This window comes from Schistocerca serialis, chromosome 9, assembly GCF_023864345.2.
Source record: "Schistocerca serialis cubense isolate TAMUIC-IGC-003099 chromosome 9, iqSchSeri2.2, whole genome shotgun sequence".
Classification (NCBI taxonomy): Eukaryota; Metazoa; Arthropoda; class Insecta; order Orthoptera; family Acrididae; genus Schistocerca; species Schistocerca serialis.
In genome coordinates this window covers 67,057,683-67,075,424 of record NC_064646.1, presented here as the reverse complement: position 1 = coordinate 67,075,424, position 17,742 = coordinate 67,057,683, and the positions used below count along the sequence as shown (strand labels likewise).

Here is a 17,742-nt window from a genome sequence, read left to right as displayed (position 1 = left end):
TGCCTCTCCCACTTTGTGCCTCTCCCACTTTGTGCCTCTCCCACTTTGTGCCTCTCCCACTTTGTGCCTCTCCCACTTTGTGCCTCTCCCACTTTGTGCCTCTCCCACTTTGTGCCTCTCCCACTTTGTGCCTCTCCCACTTTGTGCCTCTCCCACTTTGTGCCTCTCCCACTTTGTGCCTCTCCCACTTTGTGCCTCTCCCACTTTGTGCCTCTCCCACTTTGTGCCTCTCCCACTTTGTGCCTCTCCCACTTTGTGCCTCTCCCACTTTGTGCCTCTCCCACTTTGTGCCTCTCCCACTTTGTGCCTCTCCCACTTTGTGCCTCTCCCACTTTGTGCCTCTCCCACTTTGTGCCTCTCCCACTTTGTGCCTCTCCCACTTTGTGCCTCTCCCACTTTGTGCCTCTCCCACTTTGTGCCTCTCCCACTTTGTGCCTCTCCCACTTTGTGCCTCTCCCACTTTGTGCCTCTCCCACTTTGTGCCTCTCCCACTTTGTGCCTCTCCCACTTTGTGCCTCTCCCACTTTGTGCCTCTCCCACTTTGTGCCTCTCCCACTTTGTGCCTCTCCCACTTTGTGCCTCTCCCACTTTGTGCCTCTCCCACTTTGTGCCTCTCCCACTTTGTGCCTCTCCCACTTTGTGCCTCTCCCACTTTGTGCCTCTCCCACTTTGTGCCTCTCCCACTTTGTGCCTCTCCCACTTTGTGCCTCTCCCACTTTGTGCCTCTCCCACTTTGTGCCTCTCCCACTTTGTGCCTCTCCCACTTTGTGCCTCTCCCACTTTGTGCCTCTCCCACTTTGTGCCTCTCCCACTTTGTGCCTCTCCCACTTTGTGCCTCTCCCACTTTGTGCCTCTCCCACTTTGTGCCTCTCCCACTTTGTGCCTCTCCCACTTTGTGCCTCTCCCACTTTGTGCCTCTCCCACTTTGTGCCTCTCCCACTTTGTGCCTCTCCCACTTTGTGCCTGTCCCACTTTGTGCCTGTCCCACTTTGTGCCTGTCCCACTTTGTGCCTGTCCCACTTTGTGCCTGTCCCACTTTGTGCCTGTCCCACTTTGTGCCTGTCCCACTTTGTGCCTGTCCCACTTTGTGCCTGTCCCACTTTGTGCCTGTCCCACTTTGTGCCTGTCCCACTTTGTGCCTGTCCCACTTTGTGCCTGTCCCACTTTGTGCCTGTCCCACTTTGTGCCTGTCCCACTTTGTGCCTGTCACACTTTGTGCCTGTCACACTTTGTGCCTGTCACACTTTGTGCCTGTCACACTTTGTGCCTGTCACACTTTGTGCCTGTCACACTTTGTGCCTGTCACACTTTGTGCCTGTCACACTTTGTGCCTGTCACACTTTGTGCCTGTCACACTTTGTGCCTATCACACTTTGTGCCTATCACACTTTTTTCTTATCTCCTTTCATTTCATTTCCTTGCTCTTTACTGTGGCGTACTCCGCACCACATAGTATGTTATGTGCGATGATGCCTAGCTCATGTTGTTTGTCTCTCTCGAAGACCCCGATCTGGCTCTATTGTATCACGATACCTTTTAAACGGGTATAGTTCGCACGTTTTGAAGCTCATGGATCTACACTCACGCTTATAATTTAAGGATAATTGCAGAATCTGGTGCCACAAAACGTGGCACTGCACAAAACTGGCGCTAATAGCATAGCCATATAGGGAACACACACAACACATATCTGTAAGTCCACGGTGTTGGTGATAAGTTGAGAAAACCGTCCCGAAACACATGTGCTTCAAAACACCACTGTTTCCTGCGCATGTTACCAGACATCAATATGGGATATGATCACCATGCACATGTACACAGACCGCACAATGGGCTGGCGTACTCTGGATCAGGTGGTCGAGCAGCTGCTGGGGTATAGCCGCCCATTCTTGCACCAGTGCCTGTTGACGGTCCTCAACTGTCCTAGGGGTTTGAAGAAGTGCAGCAATACGTCGACCGAGAGCATCTCAGACGTGCTCGAAGGGGTTTAGGTCTGGAGAACAGGCAGGCCACTCCGTTCGCCTGATATCCTTTCAAGGTACTCCTCCACGAAGGCAGCTCAGTGGGGCCGTGCGTTACTATCCATCAGGAGGAAGGTGTGACCCACTGCACCCCTGAAAAGGGGGACATACTGGTGCAAAATGACGTCTCGATACACCTGATCTGTTACAGTTCTTCTGTCAAAGACATGCCGGGGTGTATGTGCACCAGTCATAATCCCATCCCACACCATCAAACGACGACCTCCATACAGGTCCCTTTCAAGGTTGGTTCCTGGTTCACGCCAGATGAATACCCGACGAGAATCACTGTTCAGACTATACCTAGACTCGTCCGTGAACATAACATGGGACCACTGTTCCAATGACCATGTACTGTGTTCTTGACACCAGGCTTTACGGGCTCTCCTGTGACCAGGGGTCAGTGGAATGCACCTTGCAGATATCCAGGCGAATAAACAATGTCTGTTCAGTCGTCTGTTCCAGTGGCTGCGGTAAGGTCCCGAGCAAGGCTACCTGCAGTACCCCGTGGCGGGCACTGATAGTGAGATATCGGTCTTCTTGTGGTGTTGTACACTGTGGACGTCCCGTACTGTAGCGCCTGGACACGTTTCCTGTCTACTGGAATCGTTGCCATAATCTTGAGATCACACTTTGTGGCACACGGAGGGCCCATGCTACGACCTGCAGTGTTTGACCAGCCTCCAGTCACCTTAGTATTCTACCCCTCGTAACGTCATCAATATGTGTTCTTTCAGCCTTTCTCAACACCATTAGCACGTTTGAAAAAGTCTGCACACTTACTCGCTGCACCGTACTCTGACATGCACCAAAACGCCTCTGCGTATGTGGACTGCTGCCAGCGCCACCGTGCGACGACCGCAGGACAGATGCACCGCATGGTCATACCCCGAGGTGATTTAAACCCGCAAACCGCCCACCAGAGCGTTGTTTCACCATATATCAGCATTATCCTTGATTTATGAGCATGAGGGTATATGTATGCAACTAGTTCAAAAATGTTCAGATGTGTGTGAAATCTTATTGGGCTTAACTACTAAGGTCATCAGTCCCTAAGCATACACACTACTGAACCTAAATTATCCTAAGGACAAACACACACACCCATGCCCGAGGGAGGACTCGAACCTCCGCCGGGACCAGCCGCACAGTCCATGACTGCAACGCCCTAGACCGCTCGGATGAAACTAGTAACTTTTCATAGATTAATTTGTTATTTACAAGATGGCGACTGTGATTTTGTTTTATTCGGTTTTCCCCAATTTCCGCAGATGTAAAGATCGTTATCACTGACCGAATCGATAGGCTGACGACAGTATTTCTGCTCATAGACGGGAATAAAAGAAACAAGTAATACACCTCCTGGATTACCGTTTTAATTCTCGACCATGTCACATCTTGTATCAGTAGGTGTTCGGGAAGTAGGGACGAATGTTTAAGTGATTTAGAAAATATGAAAATTAATGAAAATGTAATGGTTTTTTTGACCACCCAACGCTGCGCGGCAACGAGCAATGCGTTGACAAAAGTTCTCGATGATGCGTTCAGAAACATCTGGTGGGATGCCGTTAATAACCCTTTTAATTTCATCCTGCAATTGCTGTACTGTTTGTGGTTTATTCACGTACACTTTTGATTTCACAAATCCCCAAGTTGCAAGGCGTAAGATCGTGTGATCTAGTAATCCATTCCTGGTTACCACGCAATTAGAGAATTTTTTAAGGAAACTATTCATTCAGCAGAGCAATCGTTTCACGGATTTGTAACATGTCGCACCATTTTGTTGAAACCAAAAATCGTAATTTTCATCAATAAGAGGGAAAAACCAATCAGGAAGCATGTTTCGGTAACGGCCCTAATTATTTTTAAAAAAAGTACGGGCCCATCACTCATGTCCAGAATCCACATAGCACTGTCGTACATTGTGGATGCATCTCATCTTCCACAGTCACTGTTCTGTTTATTGACGTACGTGCTGAGGTGCAAGTGCGCCTCATCTGCGAATTTTTTTTTTATTTTTTAAGTTCTCGTTCTTCGCTTGTAGAGCCAAGACCCACTGAGCATATCGATGTCTCCTTCCATGATCCGCAGGCTTCTACTGTTGTGTGAGTTGAATCTTGTACGCAAGCATCTGCAGATCCTTATAAAGCTTATCATGCACTGAGCTTGGTGGGTCTTACTGTCATGCACGACAGCAATGTTTGCATGTGTTCGAACTGTTCTCTTAACGTTTGAAACAGAACGCGTGGTCTCAGAGTTCCGGATCAACTTCCGAACTGATAATGCGGTTGCAGCAGCATTACGTCCGAGCGGCAGACGCAATTCACAGATGGTTGCCATGGGACTTTCACTGTTTTTGTAATAACCTTTTATCACTTCGATACGTTGCTCAGTTGTCATCTGCTGCAAGACGGTAATAAACATCGAACAACAATGCTCAATACACGAAAGCTATGAGGATATTAATGGGAAGAATCGCAGGTAACCAACGTAGAAAAACCACGGATGTGGTTTTGTCATATGACAAAATAGCTCAAAATTCGTTCTTACTCCCGGACAACCGCTGCTGCTGCTGCTGCTGCTGCTGTTGCTGCTGCTGGTGGTGATAGTAGGAACGATGTTATTCCAAATCGTAATTTGTTAAAATTACAGTTGCATTACACATTTTTGTTGTTAATTTTGTGTGTGTGTGTGTGTGTGTGTGTGTGTGTGTGTGTGTTTGCGAAGGGGTGGATGGAAGGAGTTGGTCGAGCGCTATACTGAATGTGTAATTATGCACCGGAATCTTAATAAACTGTCATTTCTTATAAGCGTTTTTCTTTCTTATTTCCAGGTAAGACACGGTTCCCATCGGCTGACTGATGGAGCGACATAAGCGGTAGGCGACATTGGATATTCTACTAAACCTGACGGTAGCTATCACCGAACTGAAAATCGAGTTGCCCACATCTCGTGGTCGTGCGGTAGCGTTCTCGCTTCCCACGCCCGGGTTCCCGGGTTCGATTCCCGGCGGGGTCAGGGATTTTCTCTGCCTCGTGATGGCTGGGTGTTGTGTGATGTCCTTAGGTTAGTTAGGTTTAAGTAGTTCTAAGTTCTAGGGGACTGATGACCATAGATGTTAAGTCCCATAGTGCTCAGAGCCATTTGAACCATTTTTTTTTTAAATCGAGTTGGAAGTGTCCTAGCGTGCGTCTGGCACAAATTCCCCATTTTCTGAACATGTCGACATTCTCCTTCTTGATAGATTGACTGATACAGCGTTTCCAGTAAACGGTGCCTGGTAGCTTTTTCGTTGCAGGTGCCCTAGGATACATCAGTGAACGCTTCTGTTACTGTCTACGAGTGAAGAACACCCTCTGAACTTGAGTAGTGAATTAAGCTAAACACTGTTTGCTGCGATTTCATATGCAGAGGACTACGGCAAAACGTTTTGCCGAATTTGGAGTTTGGAACCTTTCTAGCTGTTGGCGCATAGTCTCATAAGCTTTTAACTAGAGTGTAGCGCAGGTTAAAGCGTCTTTATTCTTATTATCCATAAATCTGGTTAACGGTCTTGGACAATGCTACTGAACAAAGAATAAAAGAAAACTCAGTGTAGAGCGGATAAATTCATTTCAAATATATTCCGACTGTTAAAAATGCGTATAAGCGCTAATCCCTCTTCGCCTAGAGAATTAGCGACAAGGGTATTATGGAAAAACACCAACGCACTTTTATTAGTCTCAAAGTTACAGGCATAAACTTCTTTTTTAAATTACACAGGTGTTTTTTTTATTTCGTCAGAATAGCGGACGTGTATGGTACGAAATTGATGATACAATTCTGTCACAAGCCGAATGAGAAAATATGAAGTAGTAGTGTGCTTGATGTGAAGTGATTTCTTTAGTACTGTATTTATCTATCCTCTAGCTGCCCAGGTACATGGCAGAAAGGCATGGTCCTGTTGCAGACGCCTGCATGATTTTGCCGCCCGTTTCCGTCCCTCTACACGGAAACTAGCGACGCAGGGTGGAGATGCAAGGTCACTCGACACCGTTAAAAAATTTTTGTACCAGAGAGGATGTTGCACTGCGAGAAGTTATTCAGACTGATTTACAGCCTGATGATGTATCTCTTACTTCAACGAATTTCCGTCTGGACAGGCGTAAACATCACTATCCTGCCGCCTGCATCTGCGGCGCTAATCTCATTCCAGAGTGCCGCCAGCTTCAGTCACTGCGCGATTAAAACGGCGGCAGACACCACCACAAAAATCACGAAGTTCAGTTTATTCCTACCCCGTTATTTCTAGGCAGGCCTGCTATAGAATTACACCAATGAATTCTTCTAGAAGCGAAGATCTATTCAGGCGCAATAAATAACATCGTTACTTTAAAAAAGATACTTTACTAGCTGTATTTAGTTGATTAATGCATGAGTCCTTGGTTACTAGTCACCTGGATTAGAAGTACATCTACTTTCTCTGTTTGGGGTAAAAAGTGTCTTAGGCATATGGGTACCTGCAGGTGCAATGGTGAAACGTATGTTCTTTGAAAATAGCTGGAAGATGAAGAAAAACAGTAAACTTCGATATTTGAAATATGACTATGGAAAAAAAGTTGTCTCAAGTGGTCTCATGTTGTCTTAAAAGCTTTTTTTTTTGTGGTTTGTGCGACAGTATTGATACATTCCTGAATGTGCATACCTGCTCTTGCCCCTTCCCTCTCTTCCCCTTCTTCCCTATTTCCAGCATTTTCCTCTTTCCCCTCTTCCAGGCCATTTTCCACCCCACCACACTTTCCACCCCACCACACTTTCCACCCCACCACACTTTCCAACCCTCCACACTTTCCACCCCTCCACACTTTCCACCCCTCCACACTTTCCACCCCTCCACACTTTCCACCCGTCCACACTTTCCAACCCGTCCACACTTTCCAACCCGTCCACACTTTCCAACCCGTCCACACTTTCCAACCCGTCCACACTTTCCAACCCTCCACACTTTCCAACCCTCCACACTTTCCAACCCTCCACACTTTCCAACCCTCCACACTTTCCAACCCTCCACACTTTCCACCCCTCCGTACTTTCCACCCCTCCGTACTTTCCACCCCTCCGTACTTTCCACCGCTCCGTACTTTCCACCGCTCCGTACTTTCCACCGCTCCGTACTTTCCACCGCTCCGTACTTTCCACCGCTCCGTACTTTCCACCGCTCCGTACTTTCCACCGCTCCGTACTTTCCACCGCTCCGTACTTTCCACCACTCCGTACTTTCCACCGCTCCGTACTTTCCACCGCTCCGTACTTTCCACCGCTCCGTACTTTCCACCGCTCCGTACTTTCCACCGCTCCGTACTTTCCACCGCTCCGTACTTTCCACCGCTCCGTACTTTCCACCGCTCCGTACTTTCCACCGCTCCGTACTTTCCACCGCTCCGTACTTTCCACCGCTCCGTACTTTCCACCGCTCCGTACTTTCCACCGCTCCGTACTTTCCACCGCTCCGTACTTTCCACCGCTCCACACTTTCCACCCCTCGCCCCTCCACACTTTCCACCCCTCGCCCCTCCACACTTTCCACCCCTCGCCCCTCCACACTTTCCACCCCTCGCCCCTCCACACTTTCCACCCCTCGCCCCTCCACACTTTCCACCCCTCGCCCCTCCACACTTTCCACCCCTCGCCCCTCCACACTTTCCACCCCTCGCCCCTCCACACTTTCCACCCCTCGCCCCTCCACACTTTCCACCCCTCGCCCCTCCACACTTTCCACCCCTCGCCCCTCCACACTTTCCACCCCTCGCCCCTCCACACTTTCCACCCCTCGCCCCTCCACACTTTCCACCCCTCGCCCCTCCACACTTTCCACCCCTCGCCCCTCCACACTTTCCACCCCTCGCCCCTCCACACTTTCCACCCCTCGCCCCTCCACACTTTCCACCCCTCGCCCCTCCACACTTTCCACCCCTCGCCCCTCCACACTTTCCACCCCTCGCCCCTCCACACTTTCCAACCCTCGCCCCTCCACACTTTCCAACCCTCGCCCCTCCACACTTTCCAACCCTCGCCCCTCCACACTTTCCAACCCTCGCCCCTCCACACTTTCCAACCCTCGCCCCTCCACACTTTCCAACCCTCGCCCCTCCACACTTTCCACCCCTCGCCCCTCCACACTTTCCACCCCTCGCCCCTCCACATTCTCCGCCCCTCCACACTCTCCGCCCCTCCACACATAACCCCTTTCCCTGCCCCCCAGCCGCCCCCCTTTCTGCCCCCTGGCCGCCCTTTCAAGCCCACTCCCTGTTCATACCTCTCACCCCTTTCTGCCCTAACTCTCCACTTTCTCCCCTACTGTCTCTCATTTCCGCCACTTTCTCCCCTAATGTCTCTCACTTCCCCCACTTTCTCCCCTACTGTCTCTCACTTCCCCCACTTTGTCCCCTACTGTCTCTCACTTCCCCCACTTTGTCCCCTACTGTCTCTCACTTCCCCCACTTTGTCCCCTACTGTCTCTCACTTCCCCCACTTTGTCCCCTACTGTCTCTCACTTCCCCCACTTTGTCCCCTACTGTCTCTCACTTCCCCCACTTTGTCCCCTACTGTCTCTCACTTCCCCCACTTTGTCCCCTACTGTCTCTCACTTCCCCCACTTTGTCCCCTACTGTCTCTCACTTCCCCCACTTTGTCCCCTACTGTCTCTCACTTCCCCCACTTTGTCCCCTACTGTCTCTCACTTCCCCCACTTTGTCCCCTACTGTCTCTCACTTCCCCCACTTTGTCCCCTACTGTCTCTCACTTCCCCCACTTTGTCCCCTACTGTCTCTCACTTCCCCCACTTTGTCCCCTACTGTCTCTCACTTCCCCCACTTTGTCCCCTACTGTCTCTCACTTCCCCCACTTTGTCCCCTACTGTCTCTCACTTCCCCCACTTTGTCCCCTACTGTCTCTCACTTCCCCCACTTTGTCCCCTACTGTCTCTCACTTCCCCCACTTTGTCCCCTACTGTCTCTCACTTCCCCCACTTTGTCCCCTACTGTCTCTCACTTCCCCCACTTTGTCCCCTACTGTCTCTCACTTCCCCCACTTTCTCCCCTACTGTCTCTCACTTCCCCCACTTTCTGCCTCACCCCTCTCTGCCTACTTGCATTCCCTAGCCTCCACGCCCGTCCCTTTTACTTTCTCTGCCATATTGGAGACCCAACCTCAGAGCACCTCAGTACCGAAGTGCCTCTGTTTGATCATCAGCTTACTGGTGGTTCAGGGATGCAGATGCTGTTAGCTGACCTGGCTAGCCTCTGGACTTTGATGGTCATGACATGTGACATTACTCAGGGTGTCGACATGGGCATATGGAACAAAGTGCTCAAAACGCCTAACCCATGGGACTTGGGCGTCATCTAGCGACTTTAGGGGTATCACAAGGGGACTGATATTCATGCTGGACACTTTGAGCAGTTACTGTCGTGCGGCCATGTTGTGTGCTGTGACGTTTCAGAATGCATTTGAATAATACCACATTGCAGGTTGTAGATCCTTCGGAATATTGTGTATAGTTCTGGTCATAGAAACAACCTGCAAAGATATTGTCCAAATGAAACTACCTGGCTGATTAAAACTGTGTGCCAGACCGAGACTAGAACTCGGGACCTTTGCCTTTTGCCGTCAAATGCTCTATCAACTGAGCTACCAAAGCATGACTCATGACCCGTCATCACGATTTTGCTTCCGCCAGTAACTCGTCTCCTACCTTCCAAACTTCACAGAAGTTCTCCTGCGAAACTTGCAGAACTAACACTACTGAAAGAAAGGATATTGCGGAGACATGGCTTAGCTGCAGCCTGGGGGATGTTTCCAGAATGAAAGCACTTGGCCGCGAAAGGCAAAAGTCCCGACTTCGAGTCTCGGTCCGGCACACAGCTTTAATCTGCCAGGAAGTTTCAAATCAGCGCACACTCCGCTGCAGAGTGAAAATTTCATTCTATTGTCCAAATGTTTGGAAATACCACATCTAGTTTGAATTTGGTATATTTCAGTGCTCGCACAAAATTCCAAGCTTGCTTTTACCAACCCAAAACGAGAAACGCTGGTTGGTCGAAGGCGAGTTGCCATCACTTTCGGAACTGGATTTCGGCCATCGCTTTTTCTCCCCAAAAAGGGTGGTTCCACGCCTAGGGGCCAGCTTGTACTTGTCGGCTGACAAAGCTACAAAATGACATAGGCGAACATAAGTTTTTGGGTTGAAACAACCGTTTTTTGCACACTACAAAATCGGTCCTCGTCTATCGGCGGTTGGAACATCGATCAAAGTGCTCGGACCCGTGCAGCCCTTACACGATAACAAGTGCTCACTGATTCTCGTACAGCTGTTGTTGAAGCAAGTGCGGCCGATCCGTCTCTCGCCAGGCACGACCATCTCTGCCCACGACCGCCGGTCTGCCGTGCTCCGCACCCTGAGCTTCAGGTACTGAGCCACTCGCTCCAGTCGCCAGCTGCATTCAAAGAATCCATCTACTGAAAGACTTAGAGTGTATTATGTACACTGCGGCCATTCGGTTCGAGATACCTCATTGTATTTGGGCAAAAGATATGCTCTAAAATCCAACAACACAAGCGTTTTAATGATATTCGAGTATAGTTTTGCCTAGCAGTTTTGCTACCCTTCGTGCAGACCGGCTGTGTGACATGTGCTTTCTTCCAACTACTGTGAAAGGTTTTTTATGCTAGAGAATATTAAGGTTCCAAGAGGAGCTAACCAGCCGCAATTTTTTTACAGAAATCTTATACGGATCTCATCGTGCTGTGGAACTTTGTTCAGTTTTAACTGTTTGAGCTGTTTCTCAATGCCACCGGTACTAATATATCAACTCTCAGTTGCAGTCGTGCCAGAATCAAATTGGGGCAATAATCATAGGTTTTTCTTTCTTAAAGAAACGTTTGGAGTAGAGCATTTGCTCTTACGTTTTGCTACGTTGATTGTCAGTTTACCTCATCCATGATTGTCTGCACACTAACTTCCATGCGATTGACAGTCTTAACACATGATCAGATTGTCTCTGGGTTCTGTTAGATACTTTTCGACAATATTGTATAACAGTAGTCTGTGAAAGTTTCTTGCAGCCTTGACAGATAAACGTATTTCATTCAGCATATTGCCGTATAGACTCGTATGCTTTGATTTATAAATCAATTTGTCTCAGGCTGTATTACCGATTTCGGGTCTATCAGCCCCATCCAGAGATGCACCTTCCATGTGTACATCTAATCGATGTGAGGTCTGTTACCACTGACTCACATTAGTGTGCAAAAACCTGTGCCCACAACACGACTCTCAAAGCCACACTTCAGTGGTCGACAATGCCTTGTCTTGCACCTATTATGCAGCAGTCCCTGTTCCGTTAGAAGTTTCTTCGCAGTGACTGTATTGCACGGAAGGTCCTCCCCATGCGATCTGTTTTGCTAAGTACGTGTCAAGAGCATGGTTAAGTGTTCTTCTGAACTTGAGATACAGTCTTCTACATCCTCGTGCCCAAAGATAAATCTTTTGAGTTCATTCTTGAAAATGACACAAAAGACTGTTTGTTTAATGTACAGAACATTTAGAGCTTTCTACTTGTTTTAACTGCTCTTTGGTAGTCATTGTAGTCGGTCGCTGATACTAGTTTCCGTAGACATTTTCGTGAAGACCAGGTCTATTTGTTGCCATTCAGTTCAATATATTTCTATCGTAAGTGTGTTTTCTAAGTGTCGGTTCCAGGTAGTTTCTGGAGAAGATATGTACCATGTTTTCGCAGGATGTCCTGTCACGCCCGCCACTAACAAAACTGTAACTATCCCTATTGTTATTATGGTTTTAAACTCTCTTTTTGATGATCACAGTATGACTGAGGAACAAACCTACTAACGAACTGAGATTTTCTCTAAAGTTTTTCGTTATGTTTAGTGGCAAGTCTGATGCCCGATTGAAAGATCCAATTCCAAGTTTATGCCCACCCATGGTGCTAAGTCTTGCCCAAACAATATCATATGCAGCTTCAATTTCTATCTCGATTAATTTGAGTGTCTTAACTGTTCCGACACACACACCAGCTCCGTTTTAGATATGAATATTCTTTCAATACACACTATGATTTACTTCGAAAATCTGACTGCTATCAATTCCTCGGCTGCAGACAGCTTCCTGTACGTAGCATTTATAATATGCAACCCAGTCTGTGGAGCACTTTGAAGTTTATTGCGAATGCTTCGTCAGTTGTTTATTAGGATATCAACAGTCTCCCTTGTTGAAGTCATTTGTTTGATTCCTACACTAATACTTCATGGTATCCTAAAAGTAGCATTATTTAGATTGGCTGGGGATTCGCCGATCCTTAAAAGGACAACCCACTTGGGTACCCCACACACATTCAGCTACCTGGGTAGCAGCCTCTTGAAGAGAAGGAAAGAAGATCGGTACGCGAGCTGACGTGTTTGTTTTGTCAGTGCATAAATGCTGCAGATGGTGCAGTGAGAGACTACGAAAGAATAGTATTACATCTTTCGTCATATAACTCGTGTAATGACAGCGCAACTAAGCCTACAGGATTTTTCGTTTACACAGGTTATTTCACGTGTTACCATCTCCGGATGGAAAGTGAGGGAGGAGAAACGATATGCACCCTGCAGAATAGAAAGTGACGTAGATTCTATTCATATGTCGACATTTTCTGGGAAACCTGCTTTTATTGGTAGACGTACGTACGTGTGTGTGTGTGTGTGTGTGTGTGTGTGTGTGTGTGTGTTGTGACTGTTCAGGTCAAACTGACAACGCCCCCGTCTCCGCCTCACTCCCCCTCCTGCCGCCGCAGCACGGAGTCCGGGGTTCGTCGATCGATGCCCGGCCGGAGCACCTCGCCGTGCCTGTCTGACCCCGAGGCAGGACGGCCACACCACCTCCCTCGTTCCCCCCATACCATACCATGCCACAGCACAAGACATCTGCCAAGCCAGAGGGGACACAACACCTGCCAAGCTCAACACGTCTGCTGCTCAACGTCGAAACGCCACCACTCAGCCTGCGGCGGGTCGGGTTGATCTCTCACTATCCGTTTAAAACTCTGTGCACCTACTGGTTAGGTTTCAGGCTGTACTCCTTCACTCTGCGATGGTAGATACTGGTTTAGCGGACAAAAGCAGCTTTGACGAAAATTCGACTAAATACCTACCACGCGAAGGCCACGTAACTCTAGGCCATGGGCAGTAGCTGAAAGTTAAACTATCGGGCGTTCGGGATTCTTACATTACTCGTTTGAAAATAGGTCGAAAATTTCCTTTTAGTTGATTGTCTTTATAACACGGAAAATGGCTGTCGAGTCCGTATTTAATATCCCGACATCAATTACGCAACGTTACTGGTTATCTTTGTTAAAAGCTCACACCCAAAAGTAGCCAGAAGATATTTAGTCCGACCCGATATTTTGAACGTCCTCAACAGTCATTGACCCATGACTGCTTGCGAATTAACACATTCAGTCCTTCAGTATTCTCCTTGTAAAGGGGCACTTACCATAACGTCTGGCCCACTCGCTTAGCCGTGCCGCCTGACGCACTGCTTTCCGAGCGGGAAGGCGTGTCGGTTTCCGGCACGAATCCGTCCGGCAGATTAGTGTCGAGATCCGGTGTGCCGGGCATTCTGTGGATGGTTTTCAAGGCGTTTTTCATCTGTCTCCGCGAATGCGGGCTGGTTCCCCTTATTCCGCCTCAGTTACTCTATCTCGGCGATTGCTGCGCAAACATTGTGTCCACGTACGCTTACACCATAATTACTCTACCACGCAAACATTGGGGTTACACTTGTCTGGTGTGAGATTTTTCCGGGGAGGGGGTCCACTGGGGGCCGAACCGCACAATAACCCTGGGATCGGTGTGGGGCGGCGGTGGGGTGAGTGGACTGCTGTAGCCTGTTGTGGGGTTGTGAACCAGTGAGGGCTACGGCGGGGACGAATCCTCTCCGTCGTTTATAGGTCTCCAGTTCCACACAGTACAATACAATGCAATACAATACAATACAATACCATAAGGTGTCGTATTCTGTACGAAACACTCCACGCGGAGTTTATGTACGACATGAAATGTTGATACGCGAGTGTCTCCTAGAATAAGCCACTCACAAAGCTCAAACTTTCACAAAATACTCAATACTGTAGTCACTTTTCGTCAACGACACAAGAACCGACCAAACGCGCGACCTTCTTCATTCCGGTACAAATTTGATGAGCAAGGCTTAACGTTGGTGTTTACCAGAAGACTGCTCCCGAGCGACTATAGTGGACTCATAGAGAGGAGGCACAAAGCCCTACTCAGAAGCGTGAGAAATGCTGAATGGCTAATGTACAGGGTGATTCAAAAAGAATACCACAACTTTAAAAATGTGTATTTAATGAAGGAAACATAATATAACCTTCTGTTATACATCATTACAAAGAGTATTTAAAAAGGTTTTTTTTTCACTCGAAAACAAGTTCAGAGATGTTCAATATGGCCCCCTCCAGACACTCGAGCAATATCAACCCGATACTCCAACTCGTTCCACACTCTCTGTAACATATCAGGCGTAACATTTTGGATAGCTGCTGTTATTTCTCGTTTCAAATCATCAATGGTGGCTGGGAGAGGTGGCCGAAACACCATATCCTTAACATACCCCCATAAGAAAAAATCGCAGGGGGTAAGATCAGGGCTTCTTGGAGGCCAGTGCTACATTTTCATCACTCGTTCTCGGCCGTCCAGAACTTTTCCCTTTGCACAAACACCCATTCTCTGTAAACTGTTTATACCAACGTTTAATACACCACCTATCAGGAGGTTTAACACCATACTTCGTTCGAAATGCACGTTGAACAACTGTCGTCGATTCACTTCTGCCGTACTCAATAACACAAAAAGCTTTCTGTTGAGCGGTCGCCATCTTAGCATCAACTGACGGTGACGCCTAGTCAACAGCGCCTCAAGCGAACAAATGTACAACTAAATGAAACTTTATAGCTCCCTTAATTCGCCGACAGATAGTGCTTAGCTCTGCCTTTTGTCGTTGCAGAGTTTTAAATTCCTAAAGTTGTGGTATTCTTTTTGAATCACCCTATATTAAGCAGCCAATCAGATCATATCGAGCATTTCTATACTCGCGGTATTTCTAATATCAGTCAATCAGATTACGACTAGTAATTTAACAAGAAATCTCGTAATTCCGAAACTACGTAAAATTTAATGAAAACAAAATGCGATTCCCTTCGCCAAAGTAAATTACTAATAAATTTAATACTCAACGCCCCTTCTGGCTGCTTTTTACAAAATCAAGCTCACTTGGACATACGCCACAATTAACTCTACCGTATAACAACTTTCTCACGCATACCTTTTCATAGTTTTAATAAAATATCACATTCTCACTTTATTTTTGTCCTCCATGCACACTCTCAATGTGTCCAAAACACTCACACAACCAAAACACGATGAAATAATTATTTTCCAAAGTTCTTTTATTTACGTCAGAAATCTGTGGTAATGAAACTAAAGAAAAATCCAGAAAAAGGTTGTATGACTATATCCTCTTGGTTGTAGTTTCAGTTAATACTATAGATAAATGTATTACAGTGCCTATCTCAAGTTTCACAAGGCCAGCACGGTTGTTATCTGTTTTAGGTAAAAATTTGTAACTTCGAAAGTACTGAAGTTACTGATTTGAAATTTGAACTATATGTTTGTACAAACGATAGAATTTGGTATACTAATTATGAAAAAGATCGATTAATATTCAATGGTACGTATTCAGATTCATTCAGAGTATGTGTAACGTGAAACTTTCTGGCAGATTAAAACTGTGTGCCGAACCGAGACTCGAACACGGGACCTTTGCCTTTCGCGGGCAAGCGCTCTACCAACTGAGCTCCCCAAGCATGACTCACGCCCCGTCCTCACAGCTTCACTTCTGCCAGTACCTCGTCTCCTACCTTCCAAACTTTACAGAAGCTCTCCTGCGAACCTTGCAGAACTAGCATTCCTAATGGCTCTGAGCACTATGCGACTTAACTTCTGAGGTCATCAGTCGCCTAGAACTTAGAACTACTTAAACCTAAGTAACCTAAGGACATCATACACATCGATGCCCGAGGCAGATCCGAACCTGCGACCGTAGCGGTCGCTCGGCTCCAGACTGTAGCGCCTAGAACCGCACGGCCACTCCAGCCGGCAACTAGAATTCCTGAAAGAAAGGATATTGCGGAGACATGGCTTACCCACAGCCTGGGGGATGTTTCCAGAATGAGATTTTCACTCTGCAGCGGAGTGTGCGCTGATATGAAACTTCCTGGCAGATTAAAACTGTGTGCCGGGCCGAGACTCGGGAAATACGGAAGCGTCCGATCCCACCCGTCTGCTTTGAATCATGACGTCACAAATATGGCGGAAACAAAAACAAACACACACACTTTCCACAAGAAGCCCAATGACACTAACGGGACAAGCGCGGGAAATGGGGTGTTTTGGGTGGGGGGCGAACTAAATATAAACAAATTTAGACGCCTTGCGTAGCTACAACGTGTAAGTGAAGACAGCCATCGTAACCCCTGCAACCCATAGAAGATAAAGATGCTTCAGTAGCTGATTAGTGTTTTTTGTCTTTAAAAAAAAAATCTCACGAGATAGAACGAACAGATCAGAAAAGTAAGTAAGATAAAACGGAACTGGAGACAGCCACACTCAAACCAAACTCCGCGCCGTCATGACGTCACACACGACAACACCCTTACGTCACGGGTCAAAGCCGACGCTTGGGATCGGACGCTTCTGTCGACCCGAGACTCGAACTCGGGACCTTGGAAGGTAGGGGACGAGGTACTGGCAGAAGTGAGGCTGTGTGAACGGAGAATGCGTCATGCTTGGGTAGCTCAGTTGGTAGAGCGCTTGCCCGCGAAAGGCAGAGGTCCCGAGTTCGAGTCTCGGTCCGGCACACAGTTTTAATCTGACAGGAAGTTTCATATCAGCACACACTCCGCTGCAGACTGAAAATCTCATTCTGGATTCTGTGTGTAACGTGTTGCACGCAGCCTTAGTCACGTACACGGCTCGCTCGGCCCAGTAGTCACAGTGTCAGCTCTGCCAGCGTGAGAATAAAAATCTGCTCTCCTCTCGACTCCACGGCAAGCTACGCTTTCAATGCAAGGTGAGAACAATTCGCTGCGTTACAAGCTTCATGCGGCTTTTATTTATTTATTTATTTATTTGTTTATTACCGTTAGATATCAACAAAAAGAAGTGTTATAGTGCTTGATTGAGAGCAGTCTGCTCTCTAGATGCTGTTGTAGACCGTACACTGGCTGAGCAAAGGTATCCGGACACCTATTAGTGGACATTATTACGCGCCCACGCTTTGCCTTTATGAAAGCTTGAACCCCGCTGAGTAGTCATTCAATGATGTGTCTGAATGTCTGTAGAGGAATGGCAGCCATATCTTACCCAGGAGCCGGAAGCAGAGAAGGTAATGATATCGGAAGTTCGGGGTCTAGATCGAAGTTGACGTTCTTACTGATCCGAGACGTGTTCGTTTGGATTCAGTTCGGGACTCTTGGTCAGACCAGTCCATTGCCTCACAGATACTGGTTAATAGCACAGCATATTGTAATCCTGATACAGTCATCCCCTCCGAACTGTTCCTCTGCTGCACTCAGTACACAGCGCTGTAAAATGTGATGACAGGCTTCCG

The 17,742-nt window shown here is 47.7% G+C and overlaps 1 protein-coding gene and 1 non-coding gene across 2 annotated transcripts in view; both read left to right on the top strand.

The window, feature by feature from the left end:
• The window catches only part of LOC126419216 (calcium uniporter protein, mitochondrial), a gene marked incomplete in the record, with an annotated part of 2,318,083 nt that overhangs the window by 1,112,134 nt on the left and 1,188,207 nt on the right, over nt 1–17,742 (top strand).
• Trnas-cga (transfer RNA serine (anticodon CGA)) lies at nt 16,916–16,990 on the top strand. The gene has a single exon. It is a non-coding gene; the product is annotated as a tRNA-Ser (tRNA).